Consider the following 26,022-nt stretch of genomic DNA (forward strand, 5'->3'; position numbering starts at 1 on the left):
GTAAAGGAATCCTCTGCCCATTCCCAGTAGCCAGGCTTTTATTTTTAAGGTTTGGGCCTTTTCCCCAGTGAGACAGAGATAGAAAGAAAGGGAGAGGGAAAGATGGGGGGGAGGGAAGGAAGGAGAGGAAGGGAGGAAGAAATGAGGGATGAGAGAGAAGGAAGGTATACCCCCACCCAGGCAAGCATTCCAAAAAGACTATTGTTTGTGATGATCTAACAAGGTCAAGGAGACCCCAGAGGGTCAAGGCAAGATTTTAGGGAGTTGACCCACAGTGGAGAAGAGGTGGAGTAGAGATAGGGGCTCTGTCCTTTGCTCTGGGAGAAGACAATGAGTGTCGTAGTCCAGCAACGGCATGTTGTCTGCGAGCTGGGCCTGAGTGACACCAAGACCTCAAATGACCAGTGACACTCACAAATACAAGTCTCCTGGCACCAGGGCTTTGGAGAAGCAGCATAGTTCTCTGGAGCTAAGCCTGGAATTACCAGACGGAAGGAGGGAAATGAGGGCATCTCAGGGGCCTGCCTGGAGCAGTATTACCTGAGAGACTGAGGAGCTTGCCCCAGCAGACAGGACAGGAGGACAGTGGGGGCCACTGTCAGTTAACAACCAGAGGCCTCTCTATGCCGTTTCCTGAGCCCTACAAGCTTCCCGCTCGCATACCACCCAGAGTTCTAGCACAACACAGACTTCACCAATTTCACTCACAAGAGCCTCGCAGCCAGGTTTTTTATATGATTTTTTTTTAATTTTTTTTTTCAACGTTTATTTATTTTTGGGACAGAGAGAGACAGAGCATGAACGGGGGAGGGGCAGAGAGAGAGGGAGACACAGAATGGGAAACAGGCTCCAGGCTCTGAGCCATCAGCCCAGAGCCTGACGCGGGGCTCGAACTCCCGGACCGCGAGATCGTGACCTGGCTGAAGTCGGACGCTTAACCGACTGCGCCACCCAGGCGCCCCTATATGATTTTTTTAATAAAGATTATACAATATAGCTTGCCCATCAATCTTCTGGAAAAATTTACAATGGTTACCTGAACATTCCTATCAGCCTTTTCCTAAGGAAAGGCCTGTACTGCTTCTCCTGATAAAAAAAAAAAAAAAAAGAAAGAAAGAAAGAAAAAAGAAAAAAACCTACCCAATTACATTCTGAAGCATCTACAGCAATTTCGACTGAGCCCAAACTCTGGGTGTGATTTCATTTAGACATTACGATATGGAGAAATTAAGTCCAACTCAATAATTGCCCTAATACTCTTCACTTATTTGAAGTTGCCACATATCATATTTCTCTTTTCTTTTTCCTTGTGGCCTAACTACTGGGCCACATCATTATGACCTAACTACTGAGTCTAGCACCTATGGGCATCACTCGCCAGCCGAGGTTGTGGTATCGTCCCACGGCTTGCAAGAAGCATGCCAATCCCGAACTGTAACACTTTTAGCCTCCTTTATCCTTGAACCACAAGAGTTTCTAAAATCCTCCCTTGAAGATATCCACCAATAAACTTTACATCTCCTACGTGGGACCCAGTAAAGTCCCCCATCCTGACGTGGCAGCCTAAATCAGAGGCAGGTTCTGGAATCAGACATGTCTGTACTTAAATCCTAGATCTGCCACATCCTGGTCATATGACCTGTGTAAGGTACTTCACTTCTTTAATTCTGACTTTTCTCATCAATAAAATGGAAACACTGGTATCTATCTGAGAGGGTTGTCATAAAGATACGATGGGAGAATGATATAAAGCCCTCAGCACAATGTTTAGCATACAATCGGTGCATGAGAAATGATAGTTATTATTAGCCATAGAAAATCTAGGCCACTGAGCAAATACTCAGTTATTACTATAACTGCCTGCAGGAGTACTTTAATGTCTAGGAATGTGGTAAGCACCACGGTTAGTGCTAGGAATTAACTAAGCTTCTAAGTTACTTAGATATGTTTTTCGTGCTTTTTAAAACAGTTTCTAGAGCAGACATAATCACATTATGCGGAAATAAATGAAAATTCAGACTTCAGAGAAAATGCCAAGATTAAAAATGTCCCCAGCCATCATGTCAGTATTGTCATTTTAAAGTCAGTACCATTTTTAAAGTAGGTAGTATCATTTTTAAAATAAAAATTAATAGTGACTTGATTACTAGTCAATTTTTTTTTAGAAAAGTTCTAGCTGGAGTGTGAGATTCATAACATTATCTTTGGAAGACTGGTAAATAATGTGCAAAAAAAAAAATGTCCCTGGCCTTCTTCAAATAGAAATATTTCCTATTTAAGCATCAAATCTATGATAGATTTTTGAACCTTTGGCCAATACCTTTAATCAGTGATATGCTGGTGAATGTTTAACAACCAGCTCTCAGGGGAAAGGAGGCACCTGGTTTGTACAATTTGCCAGTTTTTCCATGGTGTGAAATACTCCACCCAGGCCTGTTTCAAACTAATAATCAGTTTCCAAAAGCCAGTGCCAGCCAGCACCACCACAGCACCTAGATAAGGAGTAGCGTTCATAATGGTTAGGTAGTCTACCCCAACAGGGTTGCTTACAAGGGAACCAAGGAATTAGCTCACAAGTAAAAGGCAAATATAGATTTAAAAAATATACAGATTTTCTAGGAAAGTAACTGAAGCATCTTACAACAGGCTAATTCCACAGGTATTTTTCAGACTGTTTCCCTTTTGCACTCAAATTCCCCCTTAGTGAGAGCTATACTCTTTCTGCATAGGTGGCTGACAACATTCCAGCCTTATATCAGCTTATTCTATAGTGACCTTGCTATCCTCTGAAAAATCGTGCCAGACTGAGGGGCACCTGAGTGGCTCAGTTGGTTAAGCGTCCGACTTTGGCTCAGGTCATGATCTCATGGTTCATGAGTTCAAGCCCTGCATCAGGCTCTGTGCTGACAGCTCAGAGCCTGGAGCCTGTTTTGGATTCTGTGTTTCCTTCTCTCTCTGCCCCTCCCTGGCTCTGTCTGTCTCTGAAAAAGAAATAAACATTAAAAAAAAACATTTTTTTAAAGAGTCTTGCTAGACTAAAGTCTTCACTGGCTAGAAGGATCCCAGGTTCTATCTTTATTCACTGAGGATCTTCCACTAATTTGCCCCATAAGACTACTGCTGTCTTCCTGTCTCCCTTTCATCAGTAAACCCACCACCCATGCTAATACCTTCTCTAGCCAGTAAGAGAGACAGGTTCTATGAATGGGAAAGAATTAACGATCCTTTAATAATTTGCTTATCTATTTGTTCTTGTATTTGGAAACAGAAAAACTTAGCTTTTAGGAATACCATTTTGGAGACAGCATGAAACCCAAAAAAACCTGTCTGTGTCTTACTTCTGGCTTTGAACTCCAATCTATCCCGAGACTACTTCACTGCAGGAACTCATCACTCAACAAATGAAAGGATTAAAAAAAGCAGAGTTTATAAATGAAAACAAATTTAATAACCTATTTCTCTATTAACTCATAATGCTGCACTTCCAACCTGTTTAATTGCTAAAAGACAAGCTACTGAATGTGACATTCATCAATTCTACCATCTGTCTGTAGGTTACACTAAAAAGGCAAATTACATTATTTCTTTGGCTTAGAAAAAAAAAAACAAACCCAGCACTAAATGGAGGAGTTGTACGCATGGATGTTGGTGATGATAGCAAAGCAATGAGAATGTACTTAATGCTGCTGAACTATACACTTAAAAAATGGTTCAGATGGTAGAGTTTATGTCTTTTTTTTTTTTTAATTTTTTTTCAACGTTTATTTATTTTTTGGGGGACAGAGAGAGACAGAGCATGAACGGGGGAGGGGCAGAGAGAGAGGGAGACACAGAATCGGAAACAGTCTCCAGGCTCTGAGCCATCAGCCCAGAGCCTGATGGGGGGCTCGAACTCACGGACCGCGAGATCGTGACCTGGCTGAAGTCGGACGCTTAACCGACTGCGCCACCCAGGTGCCCCAAGTTTATGTCTTTTTTACCCAAGTTTTGGAAAACTTTTTTAAAAACATAAAGGAAAAAATCTATTAAAGAGAAATTCTGCCACTCCGCCTTCCAGAGTTGCAACTAAGACGGTAAACCAGATTTTAAACAGATTTTCTTAAAAATAAATGAAGGGTGGGGCGCCTGGGTGGCGCAGTCGGTTAAGCGTCCGACTTCAGCCAGGTCACGATCTCGCGGTCCGGGAGTTCGAGCCCTGCGTCAGGCTCTGGGCTGATGGCTCAGAGCCTGGAGCCTGTTTCCGATTCTGTGTCTCCCTCTCTCTCTGCCCCTCCCCCGTTCATGCTCTGTCTCTCTCTGTCCCAAAAATAAATAAACGTTGAAAAAAAAATAATAAAAAAAATAAATGAAGGGTGCCTGGGTGGCTCCATCAGTTAAGTGTCCAGCTCTTGATTTCGATTCAGGTCATGATCTCAGGAACCACGAGCCGGGCATAGGGCTCTGCACTGACAGCGTGGAGCCTGCTTGGGATTCTCTCTCTCTTTCTCTCACTCTCTCTCTCTCTCTCTCTGCCCTTCCCTGGCTTGTGTGCATGCCTAATCTCTCTCAAAATAAATAAATAAACTGGAAGGAAGGAAGGAAGGAAGGAAGGAAGGAAGGAAGGAAGGAAGGAAGGAAGGCAGGCAGGCAGGCAGGCAGGCACCTTCAACACTGCCTGGGTCTAATTACAGACTTCAGGCATAAGGGCACCGAGTATTAAGAAGAAGCTTTTGGGGGCGCCTGGGTGGCGCAGTCGGTTAAGCGTCCGACTTCAGCCAGGTCACGATCTCGCGGTCCGTGGGTTCGAGCCCCGCCTCAGGCTCTGGGCTGATGGCTCGGAGCCTGGAGCCTGTTTCCCATTCTGTGTCTCCCTCTCTCTCTGCCCCTCCCCCGTTCATGCTCTGTCTCTCTCTGTCCCAAAAATAAATAAACATTGAAAAAAAAAATTAAAAAAAAAAAAAAAAAAGAAGAAGCTTTTGCACTGCTAGATGTCAATGCTATATGCTCATTTTTCTAAAAGTCTCTTACATTCATTATAATTAACTTCGTGGGCCAAACGGATACAGTTTAATCAGGAAAACGAACAGTCAAAAACTCAAAACCTACTGCATTCTTTGCCTCTCACTGGGTCAGGCAGGCCAGAGCAGTCCACTGCAGAATTCGGAATGGCGACTCTCCACCGGGAGCCGCTGCTATCACATTCTGTATATTCAAAGTGGTAATCTTTCTGCAAACAATCACAAAAACAAGCCTTTGTTAGAGCCAGTTTTAATGGGACGACTGTGCTTTCTCAATCACCCCCCAACCTGCGCACAAGCCTGGTTCCAAACAGTACTCTCTGCTTGACTCTCGGTCTTACCCTATTGCCTTCACACCAAGCAGGGCTTTGTTTTTTGTTTGTTTGTTTATCAAAACTCTATCAGGCCAGGCACTGAGTAGGCACTGAGGATATGAGGAGGAACAGCCAATGCTCTCAAGCTGTGACCATTGACCTTGAGTCTCACCTCCTAGAAAAGCACACTACAGCACACTACCGTCTTTCTTTTGCAGATATTTTTAAGCTCCAAATAATTGATAGATATGATTCTAAGGGCTAAATAACACTAGGAAACTGAATACCACCCCTGTCCCCAGTTGTTCAAAGAAAGAAGAAACCATTCCCACTGACCTAATTCTCAGCTTAAAATTTAACAGCAGGTATAATAATTAATCATCTAAATGTTAGTAAAAGGCAGTTTTTTAAGCACCTTTCCCAGGCTCCATACACACCCACCACAGCAGGCTGCCGTCAATCACAGAATATAAAACAGACATTTATTACAAATGCCAAATTAAGACCAAACCCACTTAGCTCTAGCTTTTGGGTGCTTTGATGTTTTCACAATGACCCCTCCCCTGGTCAGAGCACATTACAACTGTGAGGTGCTTGAACTGAGGGAGAACAAGGATACAATGTCACTGGAGCATTTTAAGAATGAAAGAAATTCTAAATCCTCCCCCAAATATTTTCAGTTCAATATCCTCTTTATTCAGTGAATATCTTGGATGTGGCTATTTGGATTCATTCACTCTATTTTGCCTCCCTTACTATATCAGTGAACAGAGAGAACAGAAAACTCAAATCCTATCACCATCAGGAAATCAGGTGTGTGAGGTGGAAAGGTGTATGTGTGTGTGTGTGCTTACGCATGCACACGTGTGTACACAGAGAAAGAATATCACTTAAGAAATGGCTCCTGAAATAAAAAAGGTGTGGATTTGAACTCCCATCTCACTACACCAGGTACAATCTGTGTAATACTGGGCAAGCCACTTGACTTCTCAAAGCATCCATTTTTCATGAGTAAACTTAGAATAAGAATATTTCCTCCCTTGTATGGCTGTTGTGGAAATTATTTAAGATAATGCATGGAAAATGTTAGCTGTATCAGGCTACACTGAGTTAGCGCTTGATGGATGGTAGAGATATTATCCTTACTAAGGATCGTGAGGGTGGAGAGGATGATGGAGAAAGGAGGTAGTGGAGATGTGGTAAAGCACAAACTGTCTGAGTCTGTTTCCTCTGCTTCAGTTTCTGCATATACATAAGATAAAATGATAAGGGATCAGAAGGTAGAGAAGGTGGAATTATCAGGCTGGAAGCAAAGGTTTTTATGCTGCATTGAGACTCTGCCTCAGAAATAAAATTTAGTATACCTTCAGGCGATCCTCTGTGAATATTATTTTTCTACTCAAATATCTGACCACTCAAGACAACAGATAATTTGAGATTAAGTTGACAAGATCCTGGTTTCAAATATGGCTTACTGTCAGTTAAGGGTAAATCTATATACCTAAAAAAAAAAAAAAATCATTAAAAGCAGCCAAATGGGAAAAATGTTCCAGAGGAAAAGTTGGGAAGAGGGAAGGAAGGAGGGAGGGGGGAAGAAAAGCAGTAAAAGTTCACTAAATGTAACTACATACCATGGTCAAACACAGAAGTCATCATAAAGTAAAAAATAAACAACAAAACAAATGGGTGAAGAAACAACACACAACAAAGGTTAATTAACAATCCTGGGTTTCTAAAAACTAATCCAGGAAAGGACAAATAATTATTTGGAAATATGGTCAAAGAACATACACAACTCATTAAAGAGCGATACAAACTAAAAAAGTTAAACCTCGACAAAGAAATACAAACAGTTTTCATCAAGTTGGCACATTTTTAAAATCATGTTTAAAAGTTTTCTAAGGCCTGGGTGACTCACTCAGTCAGGCATCTGACTCGATGTCCTGATGTGGGATCGAGCCCCACATCAGGCTCTGTGCTGACAGTGTGGAGCCTGCTTGGGATTCTCTGTCTTCCTCTCTCTCTGCCCTTCCCCCCGCTTCACAGGTGTGCACTCTCTCTCTCAAAATAAATAAACATTAAAAAAAAAAAGTTTTCTTAGACTTCAGTGCAGTAAAAGGGGCACTTGTGTGCCTCCCATCACAGAGTAAAGTGATGCAACCTTTCTGGAAAAAAGTGGATCAGTAGATTTAAAGTGGTCAAAAATTTGAACCTCAAATCCCTCTGGTAGCACCCAATCTAAGGGGGAAAAACAGCTAATGTGGTCAGAGATTTATGTGCAAAAATGCTCCTCACAGCTTCCCTATAACTAGAAGCAGTACCATTAATAGCTGAACATGATAGAACCATACATTATTTATCTGACATTGTTCACATGCATCTACACATGCATCGGTACTCATAACAGTGACATGGTTCAGGAAGGACAGTGAACAATATTGCCATGGTTCAACTGAAACTCAGACTGGGTGAATGATTTAGCCAGAGACACCCAGCTACTATGTCACATAGCTAAGAGCAGAAGTCAAGCCTTGTGTTTATTTACCAGAGTTTTCAGTTTACATAACACCATTATGCTTAAAATAGAAGGTTACTGTTTTAAAATCAAAGGAATGGGAAAAGTTTCTAGTATCAAAGCCTGATGGTTTGACAAGTCTAACAGTGAGCCTGGGGATGTCGTATATTCAAACAGGAGACGAGAGCATGCAGAGAAGCAGAAACCATCGGATTCCCCCCTACGTTTCACAGTTCTGATGGCAACAAGTCCAACATGAGTATCACTGGGCCAAAATCAAGGTGTCGGCCTCCCTCCAGAGACTCTAGGGGTGAATCCACTCCTTGCCTCTTCCAGTTTCTGGTGGCTGCTGGCATTTGTTGGCTTACAGTCTCCACCTCTGCAATCACACTACCTTCTCCTCTTCTGTCTTATCTCCCTCTGCTTCATTCTCGTAAGTACACTTGTGATTACATTTAGGATCCAGTTAGATAATAAAGAATAATCCCCCCATCTTAACTTATTCACATCTTCGAAGTCCTTGTTTCCATAAAAGATAATTCATGGGTTCTAGGGATGAGGACATGCCTATGTTTTCTGGGCAGGGAAGGCATTATTCAACCTACTACAATCCACTCCCTGGCTCCAAAGGCACATGTCCCTCTCACATGCAAAATATATTCACCACATCCCAACGTTCACTAAAGACTCAACCCATTATAGCACCAACTCAAAATCCAAAACATCATCTATATCTCATCAGCTCCAACGTCCCAGAAGTAACCTCCAAATCAGGTATGGGAAGACTCATTATGATACACATTGAGGCAACATTCCTCTCCATCTGGCACCTGTGTTACCTGCTTCCAAAATACAATGGGTTTGGACCTTAACAACAGTTATAGACATTCCCATTCTAAAACGGATGAACTGGAAGGGAGAAAGGGAAGGAATAAGCCAACAGGCCCAAGTAATTTCAAAATCTAGCAGGACAGATTCCATTAGTATTCCATTAGAAACAGTCCTCTGTAGTTTAGGGCTCCAACATCTGGGCCCAGAGCTCCACCCTCAGAGTCATTGTTAGGTTTTTTTTTTTGTTTGTTTTGTTTTTTTGCTTTGTTTTTTGAAAAGGAGAACATATCTGCAGCTGAGCTGGTTTATTAAGCTGTTTCTTGCCTGTAAAATTTTGGGATTCCAATGGCCTTCCTCCATTTCACCCCCCCCCCCCCCCCGTTCCTTTCAGTTCAAGCTGGCGGTGTTTCTGCTCACGTTATCAAAAACCTTGTGAGTCTCCTGTGCATGTCACAAGATTCATTCCATTAGATGGAGGATCTTCCACAGATCTTTCCTGGACAGTCCCAGCCCTATTCCTGGCTTCTGCTGAGAGGGTTAAAAAGACCCATGAGTCTGACACCCAATTTCCTCAGCACTAGCAAAAGGTTTTCCAGACACATTCTTGGGCTTCTCTCCTCAACGTACTTTCATAATGGTGGGTCTCCTGATTTTAGCATTGTCTGCAACCTGGACAAAATGAGAATTTCCCCAATCATCAAGTCTGGTTTCCTTTTTACTTAAGAATTCTTCCTTCAATTTGTCTATTTCCTCTCACATTTTACAACAAGCAGCAAGAAGGAACCAGGCCGTACCTTCAATACTTTGCTCAGGAATCTCCTCTGGAAATATCCAAGTCCATCACTTATAAGTGTTGTCTTCCACCCAAACATAAAACAAAATTCTTCTGCATCTTCCACTACTATATAACAAGGACCATCTTTCCTCCAATTTCCGATGGCATATTCCTCATTTCCTTCTCGGCCCTAACCAGCAGCACCTTCACTATCTCTACCAACATTCTGCTTAGGGCAGTTCACCTTTTCTCTACTGTGCTCCTCACCAAGTTCTCACTGAGTCCTCAATGGCAGAGTCTTTGGTGCTCACATTTCTGCCAACAGTCTGTTCCAGACAACCCAGGCTTTTCCTACAATGTGCCTTAAACTTCTTTCAGTTTCTGTTCTTTACCCAATTCTAAAACCACTTCCACATTTTTAGGTACGGTTACAGCAGCTCCCCACCTCTGGGTAGTAATCTCTGAATTGGTTTTCCAATGGCTGGTGTAACAAATTGCCACAAATTTAGTGGCGTACAACAAAAGAAATGTCTTCTTACAATTCTGGAGGCCAGTAGTCCAAGCATCACTGAGGCATCAGCCAGGCCACGCTCCTTCTGGAGATTTCAGGGAAGAATCCATTCCTTGCCTTCTCCAGCTTCTGGTGGCTACCAGCATTTGTTGGCTTGTGGCCACATCACTTCAGTCTCTGCCTCCGTGGACACATTGCCTTCTTTCTCCTCCCACTGGGACTGCATTGAGGGCCCACTGAGATAATCTACTATCTCAAAATTCTTAGTCACATCTTCAAAGCCTTTTTTTGTTGTTATTTATCATGGAAAGGTAACATTCACAGGTTCCAGGGATTAGGACTTGGGCAGGGGAGCATTATTCAGCCTATCACAACCCACTATTGTAGAATGGCCTTGACCAGCCATGCACTTACATAATGGCTTCCTTGTGTCTCTTGTTCCCACTTATTTGTATTAGGAAGTCTTCCCTATTTTCACATCCCACTGAGAAGATCCTGGCCCTCATATGTAAAATTCAGGTAATTTGTTATCATCGTTCCAAAATAATGATGCTGAGAAGTCTGACATGAATTCCAAAAGAAGGCCTCAGAATAAGCTAGGAAGCTCAGAAAACTCTCTTTTACCACTGTCATTCAAGTTGCCAGTTAGGAGATGAAAACATCAATAAGAACAGGTCAAAGGCATACCATATTCTCGGGCTGTAATGGCAGATGTCATATGTCAATTAATTTTCCTAAAATTCTTTATCCTATCTGCCTCCTCCCAGTTACTGACCTCTCAAGGGCCACAGCTACTCTATGTTACAAAATTCTTAGGATCGAAGCAGGAAGCTTTAATGTGTTTATTCATAATTTAAAAATATTGAAATGCAGACCTATTTCATGAAGAGGGCAGCATTCAGGGTCAGGAATTTAGGTTGTAGCCCAAGCCAGATGGGTTTTAAATTATTTAATAGGCTATTTCATCTGGGCTGATAACAGAGAATTTTCTTTAAAATGTGTTTCTGAAGGCAACCCTTAAATCCATACCAAAGATGTAAGCAATAGTGTGAAGTAGTAAAATCACTAACGATACAATATATACTCCTCAAATATTCTTATTGGTATTCAAGGTACCAAATAAAGAGAGTTAATAGCAAGTAAGTTTTCAGATTTATACATAATACCCCAAAACTCTAGTCACAGACCCATCTACGCCATTGAGCACTTCAGTGATCCCTTGGAAATGGGAATTTCCCAGGTGTTACAGAGCTATTAAAAAGGTAAATTTTTTCTTATACCAATGTAGAATACATGTCAAAGATTTTATGTATCATTAATTAGCAAGTCAATCCGTAACATGTTGTAACAAGTTCCAAGGAGAATTCAAAGAACACCCATTAGCTGGCAATCAGGAAAGCGAAATGAACAAAGAGATGCAGAAAGAGTAAATATCCAGAGGATGATGATGAATTAATTGCATTCCAAAGAATAAGACACACTCTTACCTCCATGGACAAGAGTCATCTGTATTACTATTTCCTACAACTCAACAGTGTTGTAAAATAGTTCAAAGACAAAGGTATAGGTCCCTAGAGCAACTGATCATTCAAGCAAGGGGCACCACACAGGACACCCCATCATCTTTTCTGCCTATTTCAGCATGTTTCACAAGTTTTCCTGACAAGTTGCAGGGGCAGAAGTCCTGATAATTTCAGGGCTCCAGACAGTTTATTGCCAAACATAATGACATGAATCAGAGTGTGCTCTAAAAACAATGCAACATCAGCTCGCAAGCCACACTCTCCAAATCACAGACTGGACAAAGCATTTGGACCTACCATACACAAAAGATGGCAGCTAGTTAGACATGTCTGCAAATCCCAGAATGCTGGGGCACGGAGACACTGCCCCAAATAACAAAATGATGGTATCCTTCGAAAACTTTGCAGTGTAAATATGTGGGAACCAGAGAACAACCCAAAAAGAAACAGAGCATGGAATTACTACTGATCACCAAACATTTAAGGAAAGATAATCCCTCAGTAGAAATCATGGTACTCCCCCCAGAAACACATGCTCACAAATAAAAACCTAGGCATAAACTCTCAAAAAGCAAAAACTCAAATTGTGTTCTCTTACAACTAAAACACAAAATATCAGAATACGATGAAATAAACACTGGAGTCCCCAAGTGCCCCTGACAAACACTCTCCTTGACCAATCTTAAGGCGAGCTCGTCTGAACTCTCTTCCCAGGGAAGCCTTGGCCTTTGGGCGTCTGTGTTCATCCTTGCATCACCCAGTTTTAGAAGTCAGTTTACCCAGAATCTCCCCCCACTTATACTTGATGGTTTCCCACCCTGCTCCCTGCCTATGAACTCCCACTTGTCCATGCTATATTCAAAACCCAGCCCATTTCTCTACAACGTCTCTTTTCTGCTATTACAACCGTTCCGGAATAAAATCTGTTTTTACACCTTGAACCACCAACCAGTTCTGGTTTCCCCTGACACCCCCAAACACAAAAGTTGTTTATATTTCAAAAGTTTCATGGCATCCACTAAAAACCTGGGGTATTGCCTCTAAGCATGATGACAACTATTAGAATTTTACTACACATAGGCTAGCCAATGATTCAAATAAATCTCAAATATAAAAATAATATGCATATATACATATCTTGACAATACACACATTTTATATGAAACATTAACATATATAATGATTTATGCTTATAATAATATGTATCATTTTTATATGTTAACATTAATATATACCATTCTTTACTATGTGGCACTTGGTTTATTAAATAAGCACTATGGCCTAAGTGCTATGGGGAAGATCTAACATAATTACGACACATAGTCCTTGTACTCAGGCTTATTATTTTGTTGGGAGCAGACAGGACACACACGTACCATATGATTTTATAAAGAAAGCATATAAGAAAGCATAAAGATTAGGGACTCCAGAGTAGAATACAAGTATCAGAGGTCAGTGTTCAAATAAAAACTCCTTCTGGTGAAAATTACCAACAAACATCCCTTAACTCTCCCATAAGGTACAATGTTGTTCCACTTCTCAATAAATTCATCGCGGTCTAAACCCTCTAGCAGATAACTACTGTAGCGGCCGTTTCGGGCAAACAGCCTTGAGCGATGGAACATAGAAAGGGCCGATAGTCAACACCTGGCTGAATACAGACAGGCCCATCAGGGGACCCACCTCAAAAAATCCATAGGCCATAACTAACCAATGGGCTACTTACAACCAGGCACAGCTACCAATAAATGGGAAGATTCTGGGGTTCCTGGGTGGCTCAGTCGGTTAAGCATCCAACTTCAGCTCAGGTCATGATGTCACAGTTTGTGGGTTCAAGCCCCACGTCAGGCTCTGTGCTGACAGCTCAGAGCCTAGAGCCTGCTTCAAATTCTGTGTGTGTGTGTCTCTCTCTCTCTCAGTCTGTCCCTCCCCTGCTTATACTCTGTCTCTCTCTGTCTCTCAAAAATAAATAAACGTTTAAAAAAATTTTTTTTAAAAAGGCGGGAAGATTCCATATGTCACCATACCTCCTCATCTTCCCCCTTTTAAAACAGCCCCTATCCGCGGCCTTGCTGCAGACAGCCTCTCCTCTGCTGTCCTGCCTCCTGCTCTCTTGAGGTGTATTCTATAAACCTCTGTCGCCTTTGTCACTGCCCGCACCACCGACTTCCACCCAGTCAGTCGCCCCACGTTTGGGGGCCCTCATCTGATCAGGAGAGACACCCCATTTAGACACCACACCTATTTCTTAGCACCCAAATGGCTTGCTTTTTAGGAGCCATGTTTTCTGGAAAAATAAGGGAGAATGTGTATGAGGTGACCTCATTATGTAATGATTTCAGAGTCAGAACAAATTTCTGTGAGCTGGACCACCTGAGCAGCTTTTGAGAAGAAAGCCCTAAAAGATAGCAGGGTTTGTACGCATTCTAGCCCTACCAGTTCCTTCGTGGTTAGTTTGATAGGGTGTGACAAACAGTGACACAAAGCCTGAAGGTAATATGCCTGAAGATATGCAGTGAAATACAGTAGCCTGAGGGTGGAGAGACAGATGAGCCACTGAGTGAACTAATAAAAGAACAAACAAAACTGCCTGGTCTTCTGTGGAAGACCTCAGGGGAACTCTGAAGTTTGTTCATGGCAGTGACCCATCAATGAGAAATTCAGCTCCGAGTAGCCCCTAGAGTCAACTAAGAGGTGACCACGGTTAATTATAGAGACGCGGTAGATGAGCACACACTGTATTCAAAAGAATACAGGCAGTTAGAGGACTCAGGCCTCACAGAAGAAGTGCTAATACCTACGAGAACATGCACACAGGAATGGGACAAAAAGAAGCAAATATAATCCATTTTCTTCATATATGGTTCCTTCTCCTTGAACGTTTTTGTGTAAAGCATTGAGAACAGCACACCCTGTATTTGATGAGACTGCAGCTCCTTTGGGAGGAAAGCTCTCGAATCTAAGTGCTCAGCAAACAGCTTGCACCCATATTTGAGACAGCGAAGCAGCAAGAAGGAAAAAGAATACGAGCCTATAGGGCCTCACACAAATACTTCGACTGCACTCCAGTGAGTGAGCAAACTCATCCTACTTATATGCGAAGGTCAAAAGTGTGAGAATACTTACTGCAGACACACACGCATCTTATAATAAAAACTTCCTTAGCCCACATTATCAAGTACATGTGCACAGTAGCAATGTGCAGTAATATTTATATTCAGATTTTTCTTTTATAAAAGGAACGCGGAGTTACCATGGGAACCTAAGGCTAAGTGAAGTAATAGGTATCTGATCTATTTATGACACATCCTCTTCGCCACATTTGCAGACACTATTGCTTTTGTGAAATTATTTTGACAAAGTTCATGTTTTAAATTGGAGTTCAATGTCTCTCTGTGTAAACAGGGCCTCATAAGCAGTCACTTCATTTTATAAATCAATATATATTTATTGAGCACCTCCCATGTGCCAAGCGTAGACACGTGGACGCTGGGGATACTGCAGTGAACAAAGCGGCCTAGTCCCTCGTCTCATTGGGCTTACATTTTAGTGTCAGTGAAAAGTGCCCAGGGCTTCTTGGAAGAATCCAGGCTAGACCATTTTCCTTCTATGGTGTCTCAATGCAAGTTTTTAAAGGGATAGGCAAAGAACTGGAAACAACAGACCTAGATCCCAATCTCACCTCTACCAGTGAGAAACTGAGCTAGGGAAATGGACAGGACCCCATCAGAGAAAAAGTTGGGTTTTTTTCCTTTGCTTCTGTTCCAGCTTCTATTCTTACTAGGATCTACAGCCTCACCCTACTCTGCACATGTCTTGTAATGCCAATACCGTATGTCCTCCTTGGAAGGGGCAAGGAGTCAATCACTTCTCTAGAAGAGATAACATCTAACGAAGGACCAGGTGAGAATGGCCAGAGACAGCTATCATAGGTGCATTCCAGACCACCAGAGCTAGACATCTCCACACCAAGGTCCCCTGGCTCCAAGGAATAACACCTGGGCTCTTGTCTTGGTTCTAAGCGGTTCCTGGATGCCTGAGAGGATATGTGCACCTGACCACCATCCTCAATAAACCCCCCCAAATAAAGACAAGACTCATGCTTCTTTCCTGAGTCTCCCGGATGCTCTGTCCATATCTCCTCTCTCTATATCTTCAATAAACTTTGCTTTTACCTCCTGCTGGCTCACATTTGATTTCCATCCTGCGTGAAAATAAAGACCCTCTGGGCTGGTCCTACAGGATTGGGTCCTTAGGCCCGGCCTGCCTGCATCAAAATGTAAGACCTCAAGCAACTCAACCAACAGTATGCACTCAAGTTCCTCTTAATCTTTGAAAGAAAACTGTAGAATTATAGTCTATATCTCATATTTTCATGGCTCTTAATAAATGGGAACCAACTACCTCCTGTACTACCCTGCACTGTCAGGGAATAATATTCTAAACCAAGTCTACCCATAAAGAAATGAAGAAAACTTCAATTTTCTCAAGTAGTTTATAGCTAGACATCTATAATAGTACCAATATTGGAAATGTTAACTTTAATACTCTCAGAGAAGATACTGAGTAAAATGTATTAAAAAGTCTTTAAGGGGGGCGACTGGGTAGCTCAGTCAGTTAAGCGTCCGACTTCGACTCAGGTCATGATCTCATGGTTCATGAGTTTGAGCCCCGCATCAGGCTTGCTGCTGTCAGTGCAGAGCCTGCTTCAGATCTTCTGCCCCCCTCTCTCTCTGCCCCTCCCCGACTCATGCTCTCTCTCAAAAAAAAAATTTTTTTAAGTCTTTAAACACATGCAATCACTATTTTATTATCTAACTACATTTAAACTTGCTGAATTAAACATATGTTTGTCTTTGCTCCCACAAACCCACAAGAATTTCTCAAGAGAGTAAGGAGTAAAATCCTAACAGTTTAAAAAGACAAAGATAAAAAGGTTAGAAGTGAAAATGACAATAGACGCAGATGTCAACAATTTTTTAGAAGACAGAAAGCCTAAGATGAGCTTTATCAACTTACCAAAGCAAGAAAATCTGAAAGCGAAGAGCTACATAGGCAGATGAAATGAGAAGAAAGCTGATTTGAGCCACAGGAACTCTCAGAACTGAAAGTACCAAATATCTCAAAAAGTCAACAAAACCTACGAACAAGACTGGTTGAAAACCTGTTTGAGAATATAGATCCCTTCCTCCCAATTCCCTTCCACATCATGACAAGAGATAAGAATTATTTCCTCTGGAAAAAGTGGAATAGGGAGTTTAAAGATTCGGGACATGAGCAAAACAAGTGGAAGGAAAGGCCTCTTGACGAAAATAGGGGACCATGTGAACTAAATACTGAATGATGAGATCTGCTTCAAAGACACTTACCCATCAACACTCAATGCCAACATCCAACCCAGCCACCTCCAACACCAGTGTCTTTTCCACTTGGGCCACCATCCCTAAACACTAGCAGAATGACCTTCCTGCTCCCAAAGGAGCCCTCAGGGGCTGTGACACCTCACATTATGACAGTCACCCCTATCATTTCAACTGATTTTCATATATGCTTACCTTATAATTGATATTAGCTAGAATCTCAATTTTGTCCCTTGTCCACAAATATGGTAATTATTTTTGTTATTAACAATAACACTCACATTTGCAGAACCCTGTAAGCTTTCCAAAATAATGCTTATAACCTTTTCCGAGTCAAACGAGGCCACAGCATAGCCCTATGTAGGAGGCAAGGGTCTTATCTCTGTCATGAGGGCCACTGTCCTGTTTCAGCACCATCTCGTGCCTCCTGGATGGCTATCACCAGCAGCCTAAGTGGCGTTCATCTTCTGCTCTTTCTCCCTCATGACGCTCTGCAGCCAGGTCTAATTATGTCATCCCTGCTCAAAACCCTGCAACAACTTCCATCTGGCTGAGGAAAAAGCACATAAAAGGTCTCTGTCTCTCCACATTTCGTTTCTCAACCTGTTTCATGTATGAAATATCGAAACAGGATATGTGCTACATGCTACACTCTTCCTTGCCTCCAGGCCCTTGCACAGGACTTGTTCTCTGCCTGGAAGGCTCTCTCTGCCCGTACCTGGTCATAACCTAAGGACATCTATACAGTAACAAAGCACCATGTAGCAGCTCTCTTTCAGTCTCATCCGTCACATTTGTGGGACCAAGGGCAAGGGTCTGAGGTGTCCGTTCCTCTTCTATACCCACCCACACCTTAAATAGTCTCCACACATACAAGTGACAACGCCCGCTGCCCACCCAGTCTGTCACCACTGCTCCCACAGCCCACATTCAGGATGCACCTGGGAAAAGCCCATGAAGGCCCTGGCAGCAGACCCAGGCCCTTAAAGCATACAGTTCAAAAGTCATGTCATCTAGAGCATGGCATACAAGGGTGGGGGGCAGGACATCCAGGTGGGTTCCTTGGCCAGGTGACTACGTGACAAGAGGAGGAACATACCTGGAAGAGGACCAGAATGAGACCCTCTGCAGGTGGTAATGATCCCCACTGTATAACAACATCCACACAAAAAAGACAGAATATCCTAGGAGGGAGGAAGAATCCGATCTAACTTTGGAGGGCTTTCTTGAGTGAAGGTAATATATTATTTTTGTTTGTTTACTTTTTTCCCCCTAACCTCAATTAAAACTGCACAGTGGTCTACCCTATGACCCAGCAATAGCACTGCTAGGAATTTACCCAAGGGATACAGGAGTACTGATGCATAGGGGCACTTGTACCCCAATGTTTATAGCAGCACTCTCAACAATAGCCAAATTATGGAAAGAGCCTAAATGTCCATCAACTGATGAATGGATAAAGAAATTGTGGTTTATATACACAATGGAATACTACATGGCAATGAGAAAGAATGAAATATGGCCTTTTGTAGCAACGTGGATGGAACTGGAGAGTGTGATGCTAAGTGAAATAAGCCATACAGAGAAAGACAGATACCATATGGTTTCACTCTTATGTGGATCCTGAGAAACTTAACGGGAACCCATGGGGGAGGGGAAGGAAAAAAAAAAAAAGAGGTTAGAGTGGGAGAGAGCCAAAGCATAAGAGACTCTTAAAAACTGAGAACACACTGAGGGTTGATGGGGGGTGGGAGGGAGGGTAGGGTAGGTGATGGGCATTGAAGAGGGCATCTTTTGGGATGAGCACTGGGTGTTGTATGGAAACCAATTTGACAATAAATTTCATATATTAAAAAAAAAAAAAAAACTGCACAGTGGTATGTAGAAGGCCAATTTTCCAAACAGGGAAAAGCCAAATCCCTGGAAATCCATCTATTCTGTCTAATTACACATGGCTGCAAGCTTATCTGTGTGTAATAGAAATTATACATTTTTTTAAATGTTTATTTTTGAGAGACGGGGGGGGGGGGGGGGGGGGGGGGGGGGGGGGAGAGAGGGGGGGGGGGAGGGAGGGGAAGAGGGGTTGGGAAGGGGGGGGGAGAGAGAGGGGAACAGACAGAACCCAAAGCAGGCTCCAGGCTCTGAGCTGTCACCACAGAGCCCAATGCCAGGCGCGAACCCATGAATTGTGAGATCATGACCTGAGCCAAAGTCAGATGTTCAACTGACTGAGCCACCCAGGCGCACCATCAACTATACGTTTTTTGATGTAAATTAGGCTGAAACTGAAAAGGCACCTTTGCTTCTGCAAAATTTGAGCAACTACTTACTATTTAATGAGCACCAAGAGAAACAGCATCAAAAGTTTCAAAAACGTATTAAAGGGGCGCCTGGGCTTAGCCAGTTAAGCATCTGACTTCAGCTCAGGTCATGATCTCATGGTTCGTGAGACTGAGCCCCGTACTGGCCTCTGCACGGACAATAATAGTCTTCTTGAGATGATTCTCTCTCTCCCTCTCTGTCTGCACCCCTCCAACACCACCCCCCTCAAAATAAATAAACTTAAAAAAATAAAATACAAAAAACTTGAAAACAATCTAAATGTACAACAAGAGACTGATTAATAAATTATTGTATACTCACGACAGGATTTTATATAGTCCATTCTAAAATGATAATGCCAATGCCATATTTAATAAAAATATTTCTGACATTTAAGTATAATATAAAGGTTAAGAAACACTATGCCTGAACCCTTTTAAGGTACATGAGTGTATAATCAGTATATGGAAAAGTGACTCAAGGTATATATACCAAAAGGTTGACAATAGTGAACTGAATGCTAAACATAGTGATTTCTATTTTCTCTTTTGTGATTCTGTATTTTCAAGTTTTTCTATAGTTAAAATGTGTTATTTTCTCTAAGTTGAGGTACTTGCTCTGCTAAGACAGAAAAAAGATGCTCATATTTCTCTTGACTTTAGGATAAGGTACCTGGTAGGACGTGCAAAAATTTGAAGGCTTTCACTGAAGGCTTATTCCATTACCATTCATTGGCACCTCAGTCTAGGTTAGTTTCTCTGATGAGTGTCAATCACCATGCAAGGCTTTAAGGACAAAGGTCCCAAGACATAGGTCAGATAAATTCTGTACAAGGTAACATGGAAGAAAAGACCCAGAGCGTAAGTACTGGATAAGCAGGCAGATAGAAGGAGGATTCTGCTACAAGGAGGAAAAAGAAAAATGGCAAGAGTCAGAAGGGAGGAAAGAGAACAAGGAGGTACAGGAGTTCTGAAAACACACCTGCGGGATTCATGAACTTGGGCCAGGAAGAGGCAAACTCTACATCTGAATCCAGCTAAGCCATTGGCCAAGGGCAGACAGAAAAGATTTATAAAAATAAATTTTAAATTCAAAAGCTAATAATCATCAATGCTACCACTTGAAATTGAGCTTTACTTGTAAAGAGTGTCTACAGAAATAGCAGAGGTGATAAGTGGCTCTGAACATTTTGACATCTCAATCATGTTTTTGCTTGCAAATTTTGTGAGCTGAGTAAAAATAAGCTGAAGTTCTTTTGCACTCAACTGACACTATAAGAATCTCTCAAATAAACAGAATTTTTAAAAATCCTAATAAATCCTAATAACACTTATTGTCATAACTACACTCCTAGAAAACAACCTTAAAATATCTAATATCTGTTAAAAGGTTTTCCTTTTTAATCAGAAAGAATAAAAGTTGTTCTGTCTGACCAGCATCCTTTTCCCATTTCTATCAGGTAACAGCATGCCCCTTGCCCTAGTTACCTTTTGGGGAACTATTCTAAGATCCCATGCAGTTCTGAATGGGCAGCCTGGAACACCATGCTGTAATACAGACCTGTCATCTGGCCATTATTAGCAAATATTCACTGGTGTCAGCCAACGTACAGAAAGCCCACCACAGCTTCTCTTTCCCAGCCTGCCCCAAAAAACAAAAGTCAAGACAAAACAAGACACAGCAGGTGGATCGGGGAAGAAAACCAAAACTCAAATGATAACCAGCACACTGGTTCTTTCTTCTTCCTTTCTCTCCTGGCTTTGAGCCAAAGATGGGCCAAGTCAGAGACCTGTCTGGTAGGTGCAAACTTCAAAAGCTCCAAGAGAATCCTATCTTTCTGGCCACAGGACCAAGAAAAGTGAACTCTGTTAGCTGGATAATGGTGGAGGGGAGGAGAGGACCATGGGCTTTGGTTTTTTTTTTTTTTTTTTTGGCCCTCGTTTTCCTCTTCCAGCCTTGCCCCAAAGCCAGCCCCAGTCTTAGACCTGCACTGATGACACCACAGTGACCCAGGAAGCTGACACTCCAAGAAAAAACCCATCTCTCTGGATAAAAGAATGAAAACAGGGGATTCTGCTGTGCAGAGTTTGGGAGAAAATCCTTTTTCTTCTCTCCCTTTCTTCTCTTGCCTCTTTACCCTATTCAGGAAGAATCACAGAAAAGTGTGGAGGCTAAAATATGCAGTAATCCATCTTTCTGGCCATAGGAAGTAGAAAAAGGAGTCCCTGAGGAAATATCCCAGAGTGACGGCAAAGGGGATCGCCCAGTTCTGTGTGTGGACCCACACAAGCCCCAGGCTCACCTCCAAGCAGGCCTGTGTGGAATAGAGTGAAAGAATCACAGCACTGCCACAGAGAACCCAAGTAAGGTATAAACCACCACTCCAACTAAACCCTGAGAGGCTCAAGCAGGAGGCAGAAACTCCAACCACCGAAAATAAAAAATAGACAATGTTTTTTAAACTGAATTAACACCGGAAATGCCACGTATTTCCGGTGTTAAAGGTGGTGGTCTGAACCTAACCATGTCAGCCGTCTGCTAAAACAAACAAAAAAACTCTACAGAGAATTTTTAAAGGACCCAGAAGTCTCATAGCAGATTTTTTTTAATGGAAGTATAATTGACATATAACATTATATTAGTTTCAGGTGCACAACACAATGATCAATATTTGTATGTATTGCAAAATGATCATAGTTAGTTAATAACCACAATTAGTTAACATCCATCATGATGCATATGTCCAAAATGTTTTTCCTGTGATAAGAACTTTTAAGATTTACTGTCTTAGCAGCTTTCAAATGTGCAGTACAGCATTATAAACCATAGTCATCATGCAGTGCAGGACATTCCCATGACTTATTTATCACTGGAAGCTGCATCTTTTGACCCCTTGTACCCATTTCATCCACCCCCCACACTCTGCCTCTGGCAACCACCAATCTGTTCTCTGTATCTAGAAGCTCTACAACATAGCATTTTTTTTATTTTTTATTTTTTTTTAACGTTTATTTATTTTTGAGACAGAGAGAGACAAAGCATGAACGCGGGACTCGAACTCACGGACCGCGAGATCATGACCTGAGCCGAAGTCAGCCACTTAACCGACTGAGCCACCCAGGCGCCCCAACATAACATTTTAAATATCCAGAATAAAATGCAAAATTATTTTGACATACAAGGAACTAGGAAAAATCTGACCAATACTCAAAATCAATCAGTAACTCAAAATGCACAGATATTAAAGTTATCAAAGAATTTAAAGCAGCTATTATAATCATCCCCCACGAGGTTACGATACTCAAAAGTCCCCATGGCTGTTCCATATTTCAACCAATTCTTGGAGCTACCCCAAAAATACATGCACTCAATACCCTGTTTTAAAGCTGAAACTGATTTGAGCTGGGTTCCTGCCACCTTCAACCAAGAGTGCTGACAGATATCTGAGGTACAGGGTAGTTCCATGAAACCAACTCATATTCAAGACTGTCTCAAATCCCAGGTCAGGTAGATGACTGCAGGGGTTGTGACAGCTGCCAACCATTGCTGAGTAACATATACCAGTCACAGTGCCATGCTCTTCCCACAAATCTCAATGCTGTCCACAGCCTTTGAAGGGAGAGTTTTTCTTTTTTTTTTTTTTTTTTTTTTTCAACGTTTATTTTATTTTTGGGACAGAGAGAGACAGAGCATGAACGGGGGAGGGGCAGAGAGAGAGGGAGACACAGAATCGGAAACAGGCTCCAGGCTCTGAGCCATCAGCCCAGAGCCCGACGCGGGGCTCGAACTCACGGACCGCGAGATCGTGACCTGGCTGAAGTCGGACGCTTAACCGACTGCGCCACCCAGGCGCCCCTGAAGGGAGAGTTTTTATGGGTAATGAAACTGGCAAATATTTAAGTAACCTCCCAGTGTCACACAGCTGATCTATAGCAAAGCTAGGAATAGAACCTAATCTAATCCTAAATCTGCCGAATTCCAAAGCATGACATCATACTTCCTTGTTGGTCCATGCTTCCATGCTTTCCTTGTTAAGTCCTAAGAGCTAATGACAGATCTTAAAATCTTAGAAGCAGAAATTAATATAAAAATTGCTACCTCACAACCTGTCTCCGTAAGTCACAGAAAGCAGAATTTAGCCAGCAATAATTCCCTTTGCCCACTCCCTCCCCACACTTCCCTGCTGATTCCACCACTCTGTGTCCTGGGGAATCAATGACCTCAAAGTAAATTTAAAAATAATTCTTCACAAGTTACTTGTTCCAAGATATCTTTAATTTCTATGGTAAGGCTTCTGATTATTCAGCTTTGTCTCTCTTCCTCTTATGTTGGTTTTAAAATAATATTTAATGTTTTGTTTTCCAACTACAAAGCAATACATGTTCAGTGTGACAAGTTTAGAAAATACGGAAACACACAAAGACAATAAATGTCTGTTATAATGTCACCAACCAGCAATAACCACTGTTAGGGTGTCAGTCATATTTCTAAGCAGGTTTTTATCTCAAAAACTGTTATCAATTATATTACCTATTTGACATTAAGTCATATATGTTTACTTTGGAAAAATTAGAAAATACAGATAAGGATGACTTTCCTTTCTACAGGTTTCTCTTGATTCATATTTTCATTTTTTTAATGTTTATTTGTTTTTGAGGTAGGGGGGAAGACACAGAAAGGGAGGGGGACAGAGGATCCAAAGCAGGCTCCGAGTTGACAGCAGAGAGCCCGATGCAGGGCTCGAACTCAGGAACCGCGAGATTATGACCTGAACCGAAGTCAGACGCTTAACCGTGAGCCCCCCAGGATGCCTTGATTCATATTTTTAAAGGCAATATACAATAGTCACTTCCAACAAGAAAATTAAACATGTGTCTTTCCAAAATATAATACACATCTCTGTACACAGGAATGAATTAAGACAAAAAAAATACACAAGGCACACTGTTAGAAATTATAAAGTCTATTTAATTTAATTTATTCTGTTCCCCAATACATGCGGGCATCTTTGTGTAAAAATAAATATCTTCTCAGGGCTTTCCACAGCCTTTCCACAGCTATGATACAGCTCAGAATTGTTAAGCAAGCATATTATTCATAGCCTGAGATGACCCTGATTCTAGTCCCAGCACCTCCATTTTTTCAGCTGTGTGCCTTAGGAAAGCCACCTGACATCTCTGAGCCTTGATTTTCTTGTCTACCTGGAATAAAGTTGAAATAGTTTCTCTTCTTATCTTATAGGACTGTAAGTAAATTAACAGACCACTATACAAACATGAGATGATCATTCATACAGAAAAGAAAGTAATATTTAGGTTTGTGTGCCTAAAAACTTCTTACTGAATTACTATATTTCAGGCCACGCCTTATACTAGGCATACAAATAAGTACTGCAACCTATTTAGCTTACTGTAGTTTACAAAGATGTATTTTCTGATGTGATCTTCGCGGCAGAAATGTGCAAGAAGGAGTACCACATCTCTTCAATTTTAAGATGCAAATCTGAAGACTGCTGAAATCCCTATCAAAAGAAACTTGTCACTAACTACACAGAATGGCCTGACTGTCACAGCCAGGGCCTGGAAAAACTTAACAGTAAGTCAACGATCCATTCATTTGATTATCACTTCAGCTGAGTTATTTGTATCCCAAGAATTGAATGTTATCTTTGTGGCTTACAACAGCTGGAAAAAAAAATGACACAAGAATACAGCACAGCAACCACAGTGAGGGGGTGTGGTGTGCAAGACCACCTCTCCCACAAGAGGTAATGTAACAAGAGGGGGCAGAAGCTGCCAACTCCCTAAGAAGAAACCACTGATGTTTCAACACTAGAATAAGACCACCTCACGCATCTCGCAGAACTGTCACTAAAATATTATCTGCCCAACAGTTCAGAATAACTCCAAAGAAATAGTGTTTCATTACAAGTGACAAAATCCAGGAGTGTAACTGGTAGGAAAAAAAAAAAAAGGTTTTAGGGATATTTATAAAACAGGGCTCAAATTATTTACACCAGGAAATGTAATTTGTTAAAAGAAAGAAACAGTAGGAAATGGGAAACCACAGTCCAGTGTTAACCATAGAATACTCTAAGAACTAATTAAGTATATAAATTGATACATGCCTAAGCCCTGCTGAGCCAGGGCGTGAGCCAACCAAAGACAAACTCCATGGTGGCCAGTAAAGTCAGAATATAGAGAGAACTCAAGACGGATGGTAGGATAACAGAGGAAAATGAGGCAGAGACCAATGTCATGGGTGGCGAGACAGAGGCTGTGTCAGACCAAGACGATACAGACCAGTATCCCAAGCACAGGTTCAGAAAACAAACAGTCCACTCCATCTCTGGGACTGCTGCCTGAAGTAACTCAGAAGAATCTAGCTATTTCAGGTAAAGGCACAGACTTAGTCTTTGACAGAGGTAGTAAAGAAGAATGATTTATAATGAAGCGGATACATTTCTACTATGAGTGGTTGGAAAAAATTGTATGCTTAACACAATGAGGATTTCATCATCCTTCAAAAATGTGAATACACTGGGGTGCCTGGGTGGCTCAGTCGGTTGAGCATCTGACTTCGGCTCAGGTTATGATCTCACGGTTTGTAAGTTTAAGCCCCGCGTCGGGCTCTGTGCTGACAGCTCAGAGCCTGGAGCCTGCTTCAGATTCTGTGTCTCCCTCTCTTTGCCCCTTCCCCACTCGTGCTCTATCTCTCTCTGTCTCTCAAAAATGAATAAACATTAAAGAAAAAAAGACTGTCAAAAATGTTAATACACTTCTGCTGTATTTTAAAATAAATAGTACCTTAGAACAGAGGAAATATGGAATTGTGAGAAATCTGAGACCCAGCAGTACACGTAAAACATAGGAGC

At 41.8% G+C, this 26,022-nt stretch overlaps 1 protein-coding gene across 1 annotated transcript in view; it reads right to left on the minus strand.

The window, feature by feature from the left end:
* ELAPOR2 (endosome-lysosome associated apoptosis and autophagy regulator family member 2) overlaps positions 1-26,022 on the minus strand; it is a 174,096-nt gene that overhangs the window by 80,047 nt on the left and 68,027 nt on the right. Inside the window, exon 2 of the mRNA XM_030307869.1 lies at positions 5,086-5,206. The gene's annotated coding sequence lies outside the window, so the exon portion shown is untranslated. The remainder of the gene's footprint in view (positions 1-5,085; positions 5,207-26,022) is intronic.

Source organism: Lynx canadensis, chromosome A2, assembly GCF_007474595.2.
Source record: "Lynx canadensis isolate LIC74 chromosome A2, mLynCan4.pri.v2, whole genome shotgun sequence".
Taxonomy (NCBI): Eukaryota; Metazoa; Chordata; class Mammalia; order Carnivora; family Felidae; genus Lynx; species Lynx canadensis.